Consider the following 20,490-nt stretch of genomic DNA (forward strand, 5'->3'; position numbering starts at 1 on the left):
GCATTTACCGTGAAGGAATTTAAAACAGATGTCCATAGGACCCCGTTCTTCAATCTTTACAAAATGGGTTTCAGTGATTTACAACCAGTGCAAAATAGATTTTTTCCTGAAAATCTCTGTTTCCAGCTTTCCTTGGGAACATCCAATCTGGCAGCATCAGACCCTAAGTCCTAGGTGGCTGCTTCATGGAGGGGGGCTGTCATCCTCCAGTCCCCCCGCACTGCTCCCCGCTGTCTTGTACCTGACCTGCTCCACCTGTTAAATCACCTCCTCGGCCCCTGTGCTCCGGGTTTCCCCTCACGTTTTAAGTATGAGTGTTTCCAGCAACTCCCTGCTCACCTCTAAGCCTTTCAGTCCAAGGTAAACCTCTTCCAGAATGTTCCATCGTTTTCAGTCTGTGTCTGGCAGAGTATTCAGGGGGCTTACTAATAATTCAGGTCAGAGGACATGCCCAGAGAGGATGGCCTTCTGGGATGGTGGACACAGATAACACAGGAAACATGAGACAGCGAGACAGGCCTCTGTGCAACCACAGTGCCACAGTCATGCTCCTGGTGAAGAGACTCCCAGAAAGAACATCTCCCCCATCCTTCGTTTCCGTCCTACAGATTATAAGTAGAACCTGTGCAGGCTGTGCCATGTGCTGGCCTGGCTGTTTTCTCCACACTGTCGCTATCATAACTTTCTGTATATGTGGTGAATACTTGTGTCGGAATGATTACCTATAATGAAGGAGCTAACGCTTTGCATTATCTTTGATCCATCGATGCAGAAATGTATGAAGTAGAAAGTAAAGACCCGGCATAATCTCTCCCCCCACCAAGATAACCAGTGTACAGAGTGTTTTCTCCTATGGATGAACAGTACACCTAGAGACGGATAAATATCACACATGAAAACACAAATACAGTCCAGTGCCTGGCACCTAGAACGGTCAGTAAGTTTTTGCTGAAAGACTGTACATATACACTGAATAAATACATAGGTTGTAGTTCAATATATATCTGTTGAATGAGTGAATCTACATTTCTCAAAATAAATAGATTTATGTATAATTTTAATAAAGCGAATAATTGACACATCCTGTTTTGTAACTATTCTGGATCCTAGTAACTCATGGCTGTGCTTCTATTGTCATTTATAGCTCTGCCTCATTATTTCTGATGGCTTTCTAGTTCTCCTTTGCATGGAAATTCCATTTTACTTAATGTATTCAGTACTGATGGTCCTTTAGATAGCTGCATTTTATATGCTTTTCTATTAAACAGTGTTGTAGAAAGCACAGGTACACGTGCGTATGTGCAGGAATTGCTGGCTCAAGGAATTGCCCCTTATGAATTCTAATAGCCACTGCCAAACTGTTCTTCAAGATCCTCTTTACTAATTTGTATTTTCACAAGAGTAGATGACGGTTCTCTTTCTCTACAAAAGACATGATGTAATACTTAGTGTATTCTCACCAGCACTCCTTCTCCCCTGCTGGTAACAGCACCCAGTGTTCTCTGGGGGACCAGTACTCCCCCATTGCCATTCCCTGTGGTTTGGGTGGGGCTGACTCCATTTGCATTTCCAGGGCATGGCATGGAACCCAGCCAGACATCTTCAGAGTCTGTCCTGGGGCTCTAGCCACAGTGAAAAGTAGTCTATGTCCCTCTGGGACTTGAACTGAGGAGGGAGGAAACCTGGGTGGGGCAGGGGTGTCTCCTTGTGGACACAGCCTGTCTAGAGAGTGGATCCCCTGGATCCAGCCCTGGCTGCAGCCATAGTCCTTTTGGACTCTGGGTCACATATGAGCCAGTAAAGTTCCCATCTTGGCTTAGGGCAATTCGAGTTGGGTTCTCTTACAAGGAAAAGAGACCTAATCAATAGGAGAGAACATTGAAAGTCGTGCTTACACATGGGAGGAAAGGCTCTGCTCCAATTTCCTTCTGGTCTGTTTGTTTGGTTTTGGTACCTCTGTCCATTCACTCAGAGTGGAGTGTTGCTCACTGTATTAGCTGTCCCTCTCTAAACACTTGTCTCATGGTCTATAATTATTTCTTGCTTGTCTGTCTCTTCCACAGATCTATTGAGCCCCTTCAGGGCAGAAACTGGGTTGTGTTCACTTGTGATTCTTTAATACCTTGAACAGTACACAGTGTGGCCTCCATAAGTGCCCCTTGATGAATCAGCCATCCTAATTCTCTTCTTTGGGACCCCCCTGTCATGAGACCACCACATAGCCTCACGTCTGTGATACACAAACCATCTTCTGAAACACGCTCATCCTCCCATTGTAAACACATCACATCATGAGAACTCCCTCCTTGCAGCCATTCCTAATGCTCCCCCATGTTCGTCCCATGGAACCTCACTGTGCGGTTGCTGACAAGGTCCTTGTTCTTGGGAAGACAACATGGCCTTTTATGAATGGATAACACACACGATGGGCATGCCATTCACACACACGACTTCACTCATGGGCGAAGGGGACCTACGCTTTCTAGCCTTCCTCTTGAGTGCAGTGCACCCAGAATCCCACTTCTGATGTCTGTCAGTAACACGATAACACAGAATCACAATTCTAGGCTCTCTCCTGCCTCCGTGTTTCCTCCCTCTGCCTTGACAATGACCGGAGTGGAAGGAATACAGATATATCGAGGAAATCGACAGCAGTGAAGCAAAAGCTTCCCCAGAAAAACAGTTTTGACTTTGGGAGCATAACTGCCACACCCTTCATAGCTCTGTAATAGCCTCGGCTTCCACTGGCATCGAGCAATAAAGATTTTCAAACAGAGTCAAAGGTCAGGGCCAGAATTACAGTCCCAGTAGGAATCACCACTGACTCTATCCAGTTTTCATTTTCCCATACTTGGGCTCACACCGCCAGGGCGATCTGGTAGGAACTAGATTTACACTGGATTTGATAGTCTTTGTGGAGTTTCTACCCTGTGCTAGGCACCACAGCAGACCCTGGGAGATGAAAGAGAAAGACAGCAAGGGCTCTCAAGGCATTTTGTTTACTGGAGAACAATAACAAGTAAAGAGGCCACTGCATCATAGAAAACCAGGTGCTGTGTGGACTTAGGAACGTTCCCCGGGATGGGGCCATCCATTCCCTGTCGGAGCATCAGGGAAGGCCTTTTAGAGGCAGACACCTTGGCCTGGAGAGCTGAAGAATGAGTAGGAGGCAGCTACAGGGCTGGTGTGGTGAAAGGAACTCCGGAGAATCTCAGGTAGAGGCTAAGAGGTAAGAATGCTCGGCCTGCTCCATAAACTAGAAGTGGGGCACGTATGGCCAGAATCCAGGTGTGAAGAGAGAAGCTGCTACAGAGGAAGCTGGGGCCAAAGAGGGGCCGACTGGCTTGGTAGCTTGAAAAGGCCCAGAACTGGGGCCTCTGGGTGGCTGAGTTGGTGAAGGCTCTGCCTTTGGCTCAGGTCATGATCCCAGGGTCCTGGGATAGGGCCCCAGGTCAGGCTGCGTTCTCAGTGGGGAGCCTGCTTCCTCCTCTCCCCCTGCAGCTCCCCCTGCTTGTGCTCTCTCTCTGTTAAATAAAATAAATAAATAAATAAATAAATACCTCAGAACTTTGCACAAAAAAAGCAAACACCCCTTTCCTGATACAGTATATAAAGAGGCCAGAATGACAACATGACAAATCAGTCTTGACAGTCATTGAATATTGATTTTACAAGGCATGTTACTAAGAATGCAAAGGGAGGCAGGGGTAAGAAAGCTCACAAGGAATTATCTTAGGATTCATTTACAGATTCTCTGTTGAATCATTGGCCCCCACTCCTGCAGAGGGCGCAGAAGGACAAAGCACAGGCTGATACCCTGTGACATTCCTCCAGGAAACTTCCAACTATCTTAATGTTAATACCTTGCTAAAAGGGAAAACAACCTTAACCTGACAATGGCAAGGTCTCCAGTATCCTCTTTAGCATAGGAAAGTTCTTTTGAAGCCCTCCCTTTTCTTTCCCTCTCCCAACTCCCAAGTATGTAATCAGTTGCCCCCACAACCCTATTACAGCAGCTCTTTCTGCCCAGGGATCCTGTCCCAGTGCTTTAAGAAAACCAGCATTTTGCCCTAAAGACGTCTCAAGAATTCTTTCTCGGGCGTTGGCTCGAGATCTCAGCCCACCAAACCTCACCTGCCTTCCAAAACTACATCACTACTATCCTGTCTACCTCCCGCTGGGCATTATTTCTATCATTTCCTACAAATGACAGAAAAGTAGGCAGCGCTAGGCTTAGGGCACAGGCATCAACTCTGGCAACAGGATAAATGCACACTAAGGTAATAGGGTGGGGTAGCAACAAAGTTAAACAACAAAACTAAGCCACTTAGCAAAAAGTTATGGTGGTGGGGGGGGGGGACCCAAACCTTAAACAAGGAAACTGAAGAAATGGGAGGGGAAGTCAAAGTATTTTGGTACAGACACACACACGGAACTATCCGCACGTGTTCTGGCCAAGTCAAACTCCCCCTTTGACCCAACTTTTGGAAAAAAAGAAGCAAGAGCTGTGGAAGACTCACACCTTCATGTCTCTGCCCAGCAAAAACAGTCACTAGGTCCAGTACAGCTAACTGCCCTAAAAGACCTTGAAAGATGTGTCCCAGATACCTGGGCACATGACAGTCACCTCCAGGACCTCTCAAAACCACCAGTGGTTCCTGTTCCAACAGCCTGGTGGTCTGCAAACCCTGGTGTCTTCTGTCATTTCATAATGGAGAATGTTTCCTGTCAAGCATGAAAACAGTCCCCAAGAAACCTGGAGAAGGATCTGCTTCCAAATCCAAAGGGAGAAAGGCTTTTTAAAAAGCTATTAAAGAGCTAAACTAAAAGTCGGCCCAAGGCGTTTCCACAATTCTTTCCACCCAGTTCCCAATTTGTCAATATCAAAAACTTGGGCAGTTGGGTCCATAGGGGCCCGGGTTTGGGAACAGCAACACCTGTACAGCCCCTGCATGGACCACCGAAACTCCCTGGGCGCATCCGATGGTCTCTGATCATCCCTTCCTTATTTACTGCCATCAGGCACTTGGACGTGGAGGGTCCGCAGCAGCAGGGCGAACCTGAAAGGCTGAGGACGCCACCCCCAGAGCACAGCGTCCGCCTGGCCTCAGGCACAAGGGTTACCTGAGTTTTCACCCGGGGCAAACCCCGGGGGAGGTCAGGGGAAGGCCGGGGGAGGTCAGGGGAAGGCTCGGGTCCACTCCCTCCTGGGCGATGCTCTGCGGGCCTGGACAATGGGCGGCGGGATGACGACCCACCCCGCTGCTCCCCGGGGGCTCTGGCGCTGGCCCAGAACTGGGCTCCAGTTCTCGACGTGGCGCAGCCCGGTTCCAGATCCCGCGTGCTGCAAGGGATCGAGCGCGCGGCCCAGAAAACAGCCGGCCCTGCCGAGCCGGCCAGGCCAGCGTCCCCAATCGGCTCATCCCGTGCCAACCCAGATCGGCGCACTCGCCTACCCGCGGTGTAGCTGGCCCCTGCGTCATGCAGTTGGATTGCTTCTTCCTGGTGGAGGCGGCTGACCAAGGGGCTGGGCAGGGCAGCTTGGGAACCGCTCCGAGGGATGCATCACCTCAGGGCCCAGGTGGCTGTAGAGCTGTTCCTGGACGGGAGCCCCGCCCTCTCTGCCTCTCATCCAGTGGCACCGCCCACCGGGGGCCTTGTGGGACCAGGCAAAGGGTGTGGTTCCCAGCCCCTCCTCCACCCAAGGCCTGAACCCCAGGCCTCTCTGTGAGATGCCAGGAGCCCCCTATCCAGCACGGTCTTCGCCACCGCCCGCGACCCCCTCCCCGGTCTAGGCCGCACACCTGCGGGAGGCAGTTGATGGGTCACAGCGCTCCCGGCCGCCAGTGAACCAGCAAACCCAGGAGTGGGACTCACTGTCCCCGCAGGCTAACGAGGCAGGGAGGGACAGGTCACTCTGGAGCCTCTGGAGGTTGGAAATGCCCAAAGTCTCTTGAGCGCCATGCCTTACACGTGTGTAGACATTTGTCAAATGCACCTAGGACCTTCACTCCTAGGTGGATGGGTGCGTGGGACTGTGTACCTTTCACCTCCATTAAAAAGATTCTGTTGCGTGGAAAGCACACGCCAAAGGAGTTTGTGTACTGTGATACCACTTAGGGGGAAAGTCGAGGGCCAAGTGAATTTTGTGTGGGCAGGCACCTGGGGGCGGTGAGGCAGGAGCATGCACTCGGGGCCCGCCCAGGACCGCCATGAAAGCGGGGGAAGAAGCGGAAGGGGCCCAGCCCTGGCGTGAGAAGTCGTGGGGATGAGCGGCTGGTACCGGGACCAGTGGCCAAAGACGGCCTTGGGAAAGACCAAGGCCTTGGCCTTTCCTAAGGACCTGGCCTGCAGAGGGGAGGGGGGCCGGGCCCACGCAAGCGTTGCCTAGAAACGCTTATTGTCTTTGGATTCTTAGGCTCGCGCAGGCAGGGGTTCTGGGACACTTGGCGGGGTAGTCCGACTGCACTGGACGCTTTTTCACAGCGGACCAGGACAGTTTTATGACCCGCAGAGATGTTGCCTTGGGTTGGTGGCCTGGGCTCTGGCCTAGACCATTCCCCAGGGGAAGTGGATGGCAGAGAGCCTTGCTTCACCAGCCACATTGATTTCACCGGGCACGTGGGAAAGGGAACTTCCACTGGCGAGGAGATGGACTTCGCCGACCTCATCACATCACAGGCACAAATCAACAGACTCCTGAAGGACATCGAAACACTGGAGGCTGAGGTTAGTCACTGGAGGCATTTGTCTCAGTCAAAGATACTAGACTCCAGTGAAATTTGGAAACTGAAGACCACCATCAGGGACCTAGAACAACAACGGATGAAGAAGCTAGACGAACACCAACTTGAAGTATCGGTATTACAGAGTTTCCACAAGAAGCAACTGGCCGACGTCATTGAGAGGCACCGCCAACAACTACGTGAGTATGAGCAAAGGGAAAGTGAGCTTGGACGGGTGGAGCAACAACTTGCAGAGATGGAGCGGCTGAACGACAATCTGAAGAACGTTGCTTCTGATGTCAGAGCAGAAAACCAGAAGTTGGTTTTGGCACTCCAAGATGTAAGACACCAGCTGGAAGAATCGATTCTCCGTAACAACGAGGAGTGTCTGGAAAACAACATTGCTGTGAGGGCTTTAAAGATCGAAAAAGGGCGGTTAGTAGCGAAATTGTGTCGGACTGAGAAGAAGGCGTTGGAAGAGAAGAGGAAGTACAAGCAAACCATCAAGAAATTGTTACCTTTAGAGCATGCACGTTTGATCCAACTCATGCAAGAGAAAGACCTGGAACTATTCCACCTCCAAAAGAAGATCGAGCAGATGGACGCCGACCACAGAGAAACCAAGGACATGCTGTCCTCTGCTTTGAAGGAGCAGAAGCAATTGACACAGGTCATTAAAGAAAAAGCCTCAAGAAGCAATGACCTTTTAGAGCAAACCGTGGAGGACAAAGACATGCGTCTCACCTCCGTGACCGCCGAAAATCATCATCTGAAAGAAGAACTGGAGCGCCTGAGACAACAGAGTCGCCCTGTACCTGTGGTTGACCCTAAAATCCTCGAACTGGAGTGTGAAGTCTTCCAACTGAACGAGTTAAAAGATGACCTCGAGGAGGAAGTAAAGGAACAACAGAAGATCATTCACAACCAGCAGCAGGGGAAGATAAGACTGCTTCAGTCTCTACAGGAGCAGAAGCAGAAAGTGGACCATCTTCAATCCCAGCAGGAGCAGCTGCATATTGAACGCGCTCAGCTCCTTGCAGCGAAAGACCAGGAGATTCAGAATTTGCAAGACACATTAGACCAAATGAAAGCCCAGCTGCCTGACAAAAGCCAGCACATTGCAGCAGAGCACTGTGACGAGGTTCAAGTCACAAGCAGTCAGCCTCTTCCTAGAGAGAACGGAAGTGAGAAGCTTGATCCATCTAAAGGCGAAACTCAAAGATCAGTCCAAGGAATAAAAGAGCAAGAAGTGGAGCTGAAGCTTCTAACTGAACAGAACATCCGATTGACCGAACACATCGATCGGCTGTCCAAAGAGGAGATTGGTAAACTAACTCAGATTATCCAGCAGAAGGATTTGGAGATCGAGGGTCTTTCCAGCAGAATCTCTGCAGCTTCTCAGCGCCAGCACGTGGACGTGGAGCGACTTCAGCAGCAATTGCAAGAGTGTGCTTCGAAAAGCGACCAAGTGTTGGCTGTCTTAAATGAGAAAACGAGGGAGAATAGCCATCTGACAAGGGAGTATCAGAAAATGACAGAGAGACTTGCTGCCAAAGAAGCAGAGCTCCAGAGGATGCAAGAGGAAAATCGGAAACTGTCCCCGAGAATTGAATGTAGTGGTCAGGAGATGTTTAGAGAAACGATTCAGAATTTATCACACATTATTCGAGAAAAAGACCTCGAAGTGGATGCCTTAAGTCAGAAATGTCAGACTTTATTGACCATCCTGCAGACCTCCAGCACTGGTGATGAGGTTCGCGGCGTTCACATCGATCAGTTCAAGGAGCTTCTGCGGGAACGGGACACGTTCAAACAGCGAGTGAAGATCATGGAAGAGTGGAAAGAGCAGGTGATGACCACGGTCGAAAACATGAAGCGGGGGGCATCCCAGCTTCAGAGCGATCTTCGCCAGCTCCAGGCACGGGCTTGCACTGGCAGCGAGGAGGATTCCAAACTGCAGGCGACCTCTATGGACCTGATCCAGACTTACAGAGGCAAGGAAATAACCTTAGAACACTTAGAGAAGGACCTGGCACGAATTCAGCTCAGCATCGGGGAGAATTGCCACGCCAAGGATCTCCTCTTAGGGAAACTGGACGCGATTTTCCTGCAGCCCTCCCCCGACTCCTCAGAGCCAGCCGACTCTCTGAAGGCCGTGACATCTGACGTAGTGAGCCAGTCTTCTCAGTTGCGCCAAGAGGAGGTAGAAGAGCTAAAAAAATCAATGCAAGAAAAAGATACAATGATTCGAACCCTCCAGGAAGAGAAGCAGAGATGGATGGATTCCGTGTCGGCCGCGTCCCCAGGAGAAGGCAAACAACAGGAACACGGGGATTCCGACATGGAGCCGCTGAAGGAGAAACAGGCCGTTCTGCAAAACTTCATTCCGGATCAAGAGCTCCGACTACAAGCGAAAAGTGAGGAATTGCTTTCTTTGCAGGAGAAGTTCAGTAGCCAAGTGAGTGAAAATGACCTTTTGAGGCAGGCAGTCACCGATTTGAAGGAGAGACTAGCAGATTTTGAAACGGATGTGTGTCAACTGAAAGAGGAAAATGCAAAGCTCGTGGAAACGTGTAGAGAAAAGGAAATGGAAAATCAGGCCTTGCAAGAGACCAACAGGCGGCTTTCCATGCTGCCGAGAGAGGAGGAATCCCAGTCCGCTGCGGTGGAAGAGAAGGCGCTTGCTTTGGAGCAAGTATTGCGAGGGAAAGAAGAGGGTGAGACCGGGGAAGCGAAGCGGCTCGTCGATGCAGCTGCATCCGTGCAGGACCAGACAGTTGTGTGTCCACAGGAGAGAGAGGAAGTCCTGCTGGCACTGACACAGAAACAAATGGAAACCTGTGCCCTCCAGAAGGAGGTGCACCATTTACGGGAGAGAGAATCACGCCTCACCCAGGAGCTGGAGAGACGGCGTCACGTCGCTTCAGAAGCCGAAGATTCTCGTCGCCGCGAAGCTTTGGTCTCAGAAGGCAAAGTGGCTCAACTCAGAGAGGAAGTGACGGTCTTGCAGGGAAAGCTCGTTTTGTCTTCCACGGCCTTGGAAAACGCGAGCCATCGAGCCAGTGTGCAGGTGCAGTCGCTGCGGGAGCAATTGCACATGGTCACCCAGCAGAAAGAGGAAACCGCCTTCCAGCTTGCAGCCTCCCAGGAGGAAGGGAGGCAGTACGGTCACGTTCTAGCCGCCCTCAAGCTGGAACTTGCCGAGTGGATGGAAAAGGCAGACAGCCTAGAAGGGAAACTGAAGTCATTGCAGGGACACTTCCAGAAAGCAAAGTCTGACTTGGGTCTGAAGGAAGACCAGCTCCAAGAAGTCAAGAAACAGAACGAGGTCCAGCAGGAAGTCCTGGAGGACACCCAGAAGAAACTGATGGACTTAGTAAGTAAGTCCGAAGGCATGGTGGACAAAACCCTCCTGAGGAGACTCTTCGTGGGCTCTTTGCAAGCACCTGATGCCGACCGGCAGGAAGCCTTAAGGTTGATGGCAGGCACGCTGGGGATCCAAGAAGACCAGATGCGCCAGCTGTTCAGTGAAAGGCCAGGTGGGGTTACCAGCTGGGTGACTGGGGGGCCTGGATCCAGAAGCGCCCCCAACACACCCGGGAAACCAAGTCACCGAGCTATGGCCAACAATTCTTTTTCAGGACTTTTCGTCCAGTTTCTAGAAGCGGAATCACATTCAGCTTCTCCACCACCTAAACCCTCTGCTTATGCCGTGAAGCCCCCAGATTCAGGAGGAAGGGGAAAAGTGGCTAAGAAACAAGGCCCACAACATCTGAACACTGCCCTAGGATCCACAGCCCGAAAAAAAGATGTGAAGCCCCGCACCACAGCTGTGTCTCTCATTACCCCCCCAGGACCAGAAACGGATGGATCGGAGCACCTTCTTCTAAATGCTGTCACTGATGCTTTCCCCACATACACGCCCCAAATACTGTCACCTGCCACGAAGGTTGGAATGGCGGCCACAGGCCCCTCAAAGAAATAGACGATTCTCAAGCCGGAGAGGAGACGGCTCTTTGAAGAGCGCAAGTCACTCTGTGTTTCTACCTTAGCCCAAAATGGCCTTTTGCAAAACGTAATATATTTGCAGTTTTGCTTTCAGCTTAATAAAAATATTCTTTTATGACTTAACAAGAACAGAGGTCTTTTAATGACTGCAGAGGTATTCCCCAAACTGAAAACAGTGGTGACTTCTTATGAGAGTAGACATTGGTGGTGTTGGAGGCTGTGGTCCAAGGATACTTCCAATATTGTTTGTAATGCTGTAATGTTTTCACAAGGAGCAGGTATCTACATATACCCTGGGTAAGGAACACATCAACTGGTTTTAATGTTCCGAACTTACCAAATACACGAACACACACACCTTGTACGAGAAACAAGGTGAACAGCATGAAAGTACAAGATACGTACAATTTTAGAAAAATGTAAATTTGCTTTACCCAGCTAAGTCCCATTTCTCTCTCTCTCTTTTTTTTCATTTTTAATTGTTGTTCCATTTGTTTTTCTGTTGCCTAGGAAATCACTCTATGGGTAACGGGATTTCTCTCCGGCCTTTTAGAAATATATGTGTATTTGCCTATTTGGGAGTATAGTATTTTCTGATTTTTTTTTTAAATCACTCTGCCTTAGAGGTCTTTCCAAATGTGAATGAATTCCAATTTATTCTTTAAAAGAAAACCCAGCATTTTATGGATATACCCTAAATTATTTAACTAGCTCCTATCATCAGGATTTAAGCGATTTTTATTCCAAATGTCCATGATGGACTGCCTAGTCCATTTTCTCAAAAGCCACTCCAAATCTCCATTTGCAGTTCAAGGCTAATTGTTCCATTGTATGCAGGAATCCATCCATTCAGACTTCTTTGCATTTTTACTTTAAGGTTTTACTTGTTTATTTGCCACAGAAAGTAGGGGAAGAACACAGGCTGCGGGAGCTGCAGAGGGAGAGGGAGAAATAGGCCCACAGCTGAGCAGGGAGCCCTATGTGGGGCTCAATCCTGGGACCCTAGGATCGTGACCCGAGCCAAAGGCAAACACGCAACCAACTGAGCCACCCAGGTGCCCCAATACTGAGTCTTAATCTGAGGTTTTCCGTCACAGTGGATTCTACTGTCTCCATGTGAATTTCAACCTGCACTGAGACTTTTAAGGTGTAGGACAGGTGCTTCCCTAGGAAGTGAAGTTGGCACCTGAGGAAGAGTGAGAGGCGGTCGTCAAAACCAAATGTATCAATTCCATTGATGTTCACTCAGTTGATCCCATGGGAATCTCTAGGTGTCCAAGGGTAGAAGGAAGGGCTGACGTCCTCCAGCACCATGGAGTCTGGCAATGGACTGTGGACAGAAGCAGCCACCCCCAGCCTCAGGTAGGATAAGCAGACTTTGGCTTCAGCCTGTAGCAAGAAGGCCTTGCTAACTATATTGAGCTGGTGGGGGGTACCATGACCCACGGAATAACAGACAGCTGGATATGAAGGCTCAGAATCCGTGAGAGTCTCTATTTCCAGGAGAGCCCAGTGCATGGCCAGCAATTGTTGCTTTCATGGTCTATAACCAGGGCCAAGGGGGGCCGTTTCTTGGATTGGGAGTCCATGGACAATTTACAGATACCATGGGTGGTCCAGGGACTCCAGAAAGTGGGAGAGGAGGTTGCTAAAGCCTTTTCACTAGGGCACTAACAGGGGATTTTTTAAAAAGTTTATTTATGTGTTTGAGAGAGAACTTGAGCTGGCAGAGGAGTCCAAAGAAGAGGGAGAAACAGGCTCCCCACTTAGTAGGGAGCCGAATGTGGGGTTCTATCTCAGGACCCCGAGAACATGACCTGAGCCAAAGGCAGAGGCTTCACCAACTGAGCCACCCAGTCGCCCCCTAACAGGTGGTTTAAATTGGACGGATTCTAGAGCCTATTGTTTAGGGGAGCCCACCCAACGTGGGCTCATTTACAAGTAACAGCATAAATGGGTTTCAGTAAAATTTATAAACAAGAAATAAGTTGTGTCCAGAACCCAAAAAATACTGAGCGATGTTGGACTCGTGTGTCCTTTTTTCTTTTTAAAGATTTTACTTAGTTACCAGAGAGAAAGCGCAGAAGAGTGAGTGCACAAAGGGTGGGTGGGGCAGAGGGAGAGGGAGAAGCTGGCTTCCCAGTGAGCAGGGAGCCCTATGTGGGGCTTGTTCCCAGGATCCTGGGATCACGACCTGAACCAAGGCAGACACTTAACCCACAGAGCCACCCCAGCGCCCCTGCACTTGTATGTCCTTAACAAGTGTGTCAAACAAATGTCCTCACAGTAGGATGTCACAAAAGTGATGTCATACCTATGTTCCTGGAGAAAGATGGGTGCAGTAAGTTCCTGCCCTCAAGGATTGTGTGTGATAACAGTGTGGTTTGGGTGCCCTGTGCATAACAAGGTAAAACATGTCGCCTTCAAATTCAAGATGTTGAAATAGGCACTGAACAGAACATATTGGCCAAATATATAATAGCAAAATATTTACCACTTTTAAATTTGTTGGTCTCCCTTGTGAGTTTCATTTTTAAAAGATCTTATTTATTTTAGAGATTGAGAGAGAGAGAGAGAGTAAAACAGGGGGGAGGTGAGGGGCAGCGGGAGAGAGAATCCCAGGTTGATTCCACCCTGAGCACAGAGTCCAGCAAGAGGCTCAATCCTATGACTCTGATATCATGACCTGTGCCGAAAGTTTAACTGACTGTTCCACCCAGCTGCCCCTAGGCGGTCTCAGAGTTTTAATGGGACCAGGGTATATTCTAATCAGGTATGGTAAGAAAGGAAGATATAGAAATAACTGTCACAATGGAAGAAGCTCTTTAGAAACACAGATCCCAAGAAAGGAGGTCATGAGAGCCATGAAGGGCCATCCAGGGAAGCACCAGGGTCAGTCAGGAGAAAGAGGGAGTGAAGGGAAAATGTGGGCAAGAGCCTTCACTGTGGTTTCCACGGGAAGGGACAGGTGAGGCAGGGTGAGCACGTTTAAGACTGGTTAGTTGGAATAATTTCAGTGGGTCTGGGCCACAGTGGTGTCTGGAGTAGTCTGTCCCTACCCTGGGGTGATCGGGCAGGGGATGGTGGCCCAGAGTGTAAGAGCTTCTTAGAGGGAGTGGTTGGGGGCAAAGGCCCTGAATTGGTTGGTTTACATGTGAAAGGTGTGCTCAGAGGCAAGCTGTGGACCATCTCCAAAAATTAACTATGCCTGTCAGGGACAGTCCCTCCAAAGTCACCAAGGCCTGAGATGTCAAAGCATTAAATACAGAAGCTAGAGAATGCAGTTATTTTACTAGTATAACCATCGTTTGAACCCTCGTATTAAGTCCATGAAGGTTAGCCAAACCGCATGTCTTAGCAGACATTAAGTTAATTCAGATTGCATGGTGCACTGGGTGTTATATGCAAGTAATGAATCATGGAACTTTACATAAAAAACTGGGAATGTACTGTATGGTGACTAACATAATAAAAATATTATTATTAAAAAATAAAGTTAATTCAGAATTATGTTGTAGGGACAAAAGCCAATTGGCCTCCTTTTATCTTTTGCCATACAAATAATTTTAGTAAATTTGGATTTTTTTTTTAAGATTTTATTTATTCATTTGAGAGAGAGCAAGAAGTGTGACAGAGCAGGAGCTAGGGGGCGTGGCAGGGAGAGGCAGAGGGAGAAGCAGACTGACTCCCTGTCCAGCAGGGAGCCTGACATGGGGCTCAATCCCAGAATCCGGGGATCAGGACCCTAGGAGAAGGCGGGCACCTAATCGTCTGAGCCACCCAGACGTCCGTGTAAATTTTGGATTTCCAATTGGGTCAAATTGTGACACTATGTTGAATTAATTTGGGGTGGGAGGGAGGGTTCCATTCCTCCTTATTGTCAGTTTATTTATTCCTGGATTTACGTGGGGGGCGGGGGAGTGTCTTTTTACGCTGCTCATCTTTCTCTGTTTTTTCTTCCGGAGAGTCTCCAATCAGCATCATCAGGGTTGGAGCCTCTGTCATGGCAATAGCTGTATGGTTTCAAGTCTGTTGACTTAAGTCAGGGTGTGAATTGATACCTTCACTGTGCCACAGGGGTGCCGTGGATCTTTCCCCCATAACCCTGAGGATCCGGATCTTGTGCTAAACAGGTTTGGGCAGCGAGTGGTCAGTGAAAGAGCACAGGACCCACAGCCCAGACGCTGATGAAGCAAAACCATCTTCTGCTACAGCCTTTCTCTCCCGTGGACTGCTTCCCCTCCCCACTGTTCCTGCTCTGCAGATTGCCTCAGGATAGTTTTTCATTTCTAGCCACATAAAGTCATGAGTTTTGGGTTCTGTCTCCAATCACACATGGTGCACATGTTCTGGGTGTTTATGGGGAAAGGGAGCTGGGGGGTAGCGCCATGGCTGACTGTCCTCTTCCTGTGGGAATGCCAGTCCATCTCCCCAGTGTTGGAGTCCACAGCCAGGAAGACCATTTTGTCTGTGGCCGGAGTGGGAGCCTTAAGCCTCTCGATCACATCTAGAGTCCTTCGACAGGCTGGGAAGTAACAACACTAAGAGAAATGCAAGTGTGTGGCTGAGAGGGTTGCACTGGGAGAGAAGTGGAACACCAAACACCCCCCCCCACTTTTGTGTTTCTCATCAGCTCCTGGGCCCTGGGCTGCCATGGATGTGCACCTCAAAATTCTGAGGGCTCAGGAGGACACAGGGTAACAGGGAAAGGAGTGGTAGCTTGGGAGACAGGCAAGGCCACTCCCTTTGCCTGAACCACAGTGCTCATGAGGCAGCCACGGAGCCATTCTTATGTCTCCCTGGGGTCGTGGTCTCCTTCCTTCCACCAACACCAGAGAGGGTCATCCCCAGGACTGTGCTTGGGGTGCGCTTTCCCCAACAGGATCTGCATGTCTGCCCCAGCACTGGCCCAGCTCCCAGTCGGTGGAACTCAAGCACACCAGTCAGCATGTGTGGTTGCGGACTTCAGCAGGGAGTCTTGGAGACCCATACAGGCCAGATGCAGGTCACATTCATGGCACCTCACGCCTAGATACAGTCAGTTCACATTGGTTCTCACCTTGTTGGCAAAGATGGGACATTAGTTTGGAAACGGATGGTGACTTCCATTTGAAAAACAGAACAGGAGCTAACACACACGCTGGCCAGCGATGGCCAGTTCCCTCCCAGATAGTGCTTGTCACCTCTGAGGCTAGTTAGCTAACAAAGGAACAGTTCACGCTGTCCCCATGTCCTCAGTTAAGGTGGGCCACCCTGTTTGTGATGCCACTTGTTTTATTCACCTTCTCCTCAGTTCCCTGGTGAGAGAGAGCTTCCTGTTGCAAACCTGTGGGGATCACCTGACACCCGACAGCTGTGATTGACAGCAGTTCACTAGTCACATATGCTCACAGTTCAGGGGTAGGATCCCCCACACTGTGCAGGGCTGCACAGGGATTGCTCTTGGGAACACAGAGAATAAGCAGGGGCTTGGAAGGCAAGACTGTGTCCTAAAGGTGGAGGGGGGCTGCAAGTCCTGGTTCCGATGGGAGGGTATATGAGTGGCTTGCTTGAAGAACTTAGTGGGCTTCTAGGGAACTGAATGCTGCTCCTCAAAAATCAACAGGCACCATGTCTGGTCCCTGTGGTGAGAAGGGTTTTTGTTTAGGAGACCTTACTTTGCATTTGGCCATTTGAGCCCCTCCTTGATTTTCCCAGGCATCAAGACAGCCCTTAGTATGGAATCTTAATTTCAGGCTTATGCCACAAGAGGGTATGAAAATCTAATTCTTCTTAGAACTAATAACGGAGTTTCACGGTGAAACAGTACACAGAATAAACACATACAGTAAGTTGTACTGCTATATACTAGATATGAACATGTGGGCACCACAATCAAACACACTCACAATTAGTAATAAAACTATACTTGGGGATAAATCTCACAAGGCATGTCCAGGAGTCACATGCTGAAAGGTATTTAGCACTGATAAAGGAAATCAAAGATACAAATACATGGAGAGATACACAATACTCGTGAATTGTAAGATTAAGCGTAGTAAAGATGTTAACTCTCTCCAGATTTTTTTTTTAAGATTTTATTTATTTATTTGACAGAGATAGAGACAGCCGGCGAGAGAGGGAACACAAGCAGGGGGAGTTGGAGAGGAAGAAGCAGGCTCGTAGCGGAGGAGCCTGATGTGGGGCTCGATCCCAGAACGCCGGGATCACGCCCTGAGCCGAAGGCAGACGCTTAACCGCTGTGCCACCCAGGCGCCCCTCTCTCCAGATTTATAGAGAGATTTAATGCAATTGCTGTAAAATCCAGTAAGGTTTTCTTTTTTTTCCCTTTTTTGTCATGATAGATAAGATTATTCAAAACGTAATGTGGAAAGACAAAGGAATTAGAGTAGTTTCAAAAACAATTTAATAAAAGAATCATAAAATGGGAACATACAGTGTACCAAGTTTCAAAACTTATTAGATACTTATAATTGGATAGACAGTGTGTCATCTGCAGGGCACACACACAGATCAATAGAACAGAACAAAGAGCCCAGAAATCGTCCCCACAAATACATCCAACTGATTTTGAAAAAGGTGCTAAAGCAACTCAACTGAGGAAAGATAGCCTTTCAACGGACTGTAGGCATTTAAAGCTGTGATGAGCTCATAGGCCCCAGACTCAGAAAAGAGCACCAGCAGGGAAGGAAGATGGTAGTTTGAGGTCCTACCAGGTGCTGTTGGGAAAGGAGGGATCGTTTGTGCCCAGCTCAGGATGCAAGCTCCAAGTGCTGGGTGTCAGTTTCTTTCATCATTCTGAGCCGAGATCCTCCTGATCCATCAATTCCACAGGCTCCTGGGATTGTCCCGTCAGCTCCCATACTGCAAACCGGGGTCACCCCTAACTGAGCATCCAGTGCTCCAGACTCCATTAGCCTTCCCATTAGCATCATTGTCAGCCTATATGAGGTGGCAAGATCGTTCTCAGTAACTCTGTAAGTACATCCTTCCAGTCCAGCAAAAAAGAGAGCTCTTCTAGCCTAGCCACTCCCTCCCGTTCGACCCTGGCATTCATTCTGATTGGACAAACCCACCACCACCCTCCCCAGCTCTAAAGTATGGTGAGGGTGTTTGTGTGTGTGACCGGCCAGGCCTTGGTAAGTTTCACCATGTTTCAGGCGAGGAGCCTCATCTAATCCACACGGATTGAAAGGAGGGTTTAGTTCTTCATCATTAACTCAGGCTGTTGTAGAAGAAAGAATGCTGGATAGACAGAACACCAAATGCCTACTTTAGCCTCTTGCGGAGAAGTTTCATGGTTAATGCCTGCTTTTTGCTCCAATATGAATGTCCACAGGGGTTTTACATTTCAGATTCTCTTTCCTTGACTTTGTCAGAGGATGCAGATGAGCTGGCAGTGAACGTTCTCTGACATTGTCTCATGACGTAGTTGAGGACTACCCCAGTATAGTCTCCTCTTTGGAGGCATCGCACAGCCTGAGTGAGACGCCTGAACTAGCCAGTAACAAACTCCACTCCCGTGTCATAAAGGTCTAGCTCCTTCATCAGCAACTTCTAAAGGAGTTGGGCCTGCCTGCAGGAAGCCTTTGGCGTGGCCCTCAGTGAAAAACGGACCAGTGTCCTCTGAATCAGATTTTTTTTCTGCAGAACAGAGGTGTCCTTTCCTTAGAAAACGACAAGAGGCACATCAATATATCTGCCTCCACCTTCTTCCAATTACTCTCAGCCTCACCATCCACACCTATGGGATTGACACTTTATACTACTTGCCCTTCACACTTACTACTTACTCACACCCATGGAATGTGTCCACTGCCAAGGTAGGAGACTGTGCTCATTCAGTGGTTTGCATTACCCTCTTGGCAGAGGACCACTCAACGAAAGTGGTGTATTTGATCTCACCACTCCCCCTGGCAAGCCTCCCTAAGCTCAGCCTTCTCCACTGTCATTTCTACTTTGGGTATCAATGAGTTCTTGTCCCTCCATTAAATACTAAGTAAGCTTTTGATATCTGATCTTGCCCTAAGATATGTACCCTGACATTTTATTGTTAGTGTGTGTGTGTGTGTGTGTGTGAGTTCTTAAAGTTTGAGTAGCTCCATTCAGTGCTCCTGACAGAGAAATGGAACATACAAATGCACTTCTTTATTTTTCTAGGAAATGTTTTCTAAGAAGTCCAGTACAAAATATATATATAAGGAACGTCTTAAATATGCATGAAACACATGTGAACCACCCGAACGTGAGAAATGATTGAAGGGCCTATATAATCCTTCTCCTCCAGTGTTCTACCCTCCCCATTCCCTAAATGTCACAGATGTGGTGATTGTTTCCCCTCCCCTCATTCCTTTCTTCTTCTGTATAGTATTTTATCATTTATGTGCATTTACTCTAAACATTCGTTTTGCTTGGTTTGAACTTTTAAAAAATGTTCTATTCCCTTCTTTCACTGAATATTGTTTCTTAACTTCAGCCATTGATGCTTGTAACTGGCAGCTCTAGTTCGCTTTCACTACGACATAGTTTCCTATTGTAGCAGTTTTCCGCACATTCCTTCCTCCACATTTGAAAGGCGATTATGTGCGCAAAGCCCTTACTTAGCACAACTCTTGGCGCAGAGTCAGCGCTCCATGAACATTTGTTCAGTGGTTGAGACTGAGCCCCGACTCAATGTAACACTAACACTTGCTTCCTCAGGCTGGATTCTCTGCGCCTCGCCCCAATGCTGAGGATCTTGCAGCTCTTCCCCCTCCTGTGAATGACAGAAAATGTTCTGGTGCTCTCCCCGTGCATCCATGACTACAATTCCCGGAATGCATTGCGGTGCCTCTTTACGTCCGTTTCCCTTTACGTCCCGCCCCCAGAGCGATTCTGCACTTAGTGGGCGGGGCTATATTTTTTTAATCCAATGAACCCTTCCTGAGGGGGCGGAGAAATTGTCCAATCAGCGTCTGGGCAGAGTCGCCAATGAGCGGGAAGGTTGTCAGGGCAGCCGACGTATGCGGCGTCCCTAAGCCGCCTCAGCTGAGCCCGGTGGAACCAACCCCTCCTACCTTCTCCGAGGCTGGCTGGTTCCCCTGGCGCCTGCGGAACGCTCTTCCGTGTTCCCGGTGGGCGCAGCATCCCGGAACCTCCACGGACATGGCCAGTAGCCTGAGGACGCCCTCTTTCACCTCCTGTTCTTCCTCCTCGACAGACACAAGACGACGACGACGGTGTGCGCGGCACTTGCAAAGATGCTTCTATGTGCAGAGGTGCCTGCGGGGCGCGGGGTCCCCGGGGGCGTCCCCGGGGGACTGGGGTTTGTGTGGGGGGAGGCGGGCCTGTGTCTCAGGAACTCGCTTGTGCACTAGAAGGTAGCCGTCAAGTCGTGGGCCCCGGGTTTCACACGTGTGAAGTGCCCAGAGCGGGGCTTCATTCGTGGAGGTGATAATTACCTCACCTGTGCTGTGCGCCGGGCCTGGGGATGGCGTGAGTGGGACTCCGGCGCTGAACCAGGTAGACGGGGGCTTGGCCTTCTTGGGGCTAAAGTCTGTCTGCAAGACCGAGGAGAAGCAAATAAGTGTGGTGTTGATGGGGGAGGAGGAGTTCAGGTTCTCCCTCTTGAATAGGTTACTTTCCATTGGGGGTTGTCAGGATCCCCACTGCACCTGAGGTCGGGCCAGTCAAGGGGTGTGTGTGTGTGCGTGTGTGTGTAGGGGGGGCATGGTCTGCCTAGGAGCACGTAATATTGGTGTGCAGAGCCAGTACTTTT

The 20,490-nt window shown here is 49.3% G+C and overlaps 1 pseudogene; it reads left to right on the forward strand.

Annotated features, from left to right (window-relative positions):
• Positions 1-1,446: 1,446 nt before the first annotated feature.
• Positions 1,447-14,124, forward strand: LOC148110492 (thyroid receptor-interacting protein 11 pseudogene; annotated as a pseudogene).
• The last annotated feature ends 6,366 nt before the right edge of the window (positions 14,125-20,490 follow it).

The sequence above is a fragment of the Ursus americanus genome, chromosome 2, assembly GCF_024610735.1.
Source record: "Ursus americanus isolate L20-20 chromosome 2, mUrsAme1.1.p, whole genome shotgun sequence".
Taxonomy (NCBI): Eukaryota; Metazoa; Chordata; class Mammalia; order Carnivora; family Ursidae; genus Ursus; species Ursus americanus.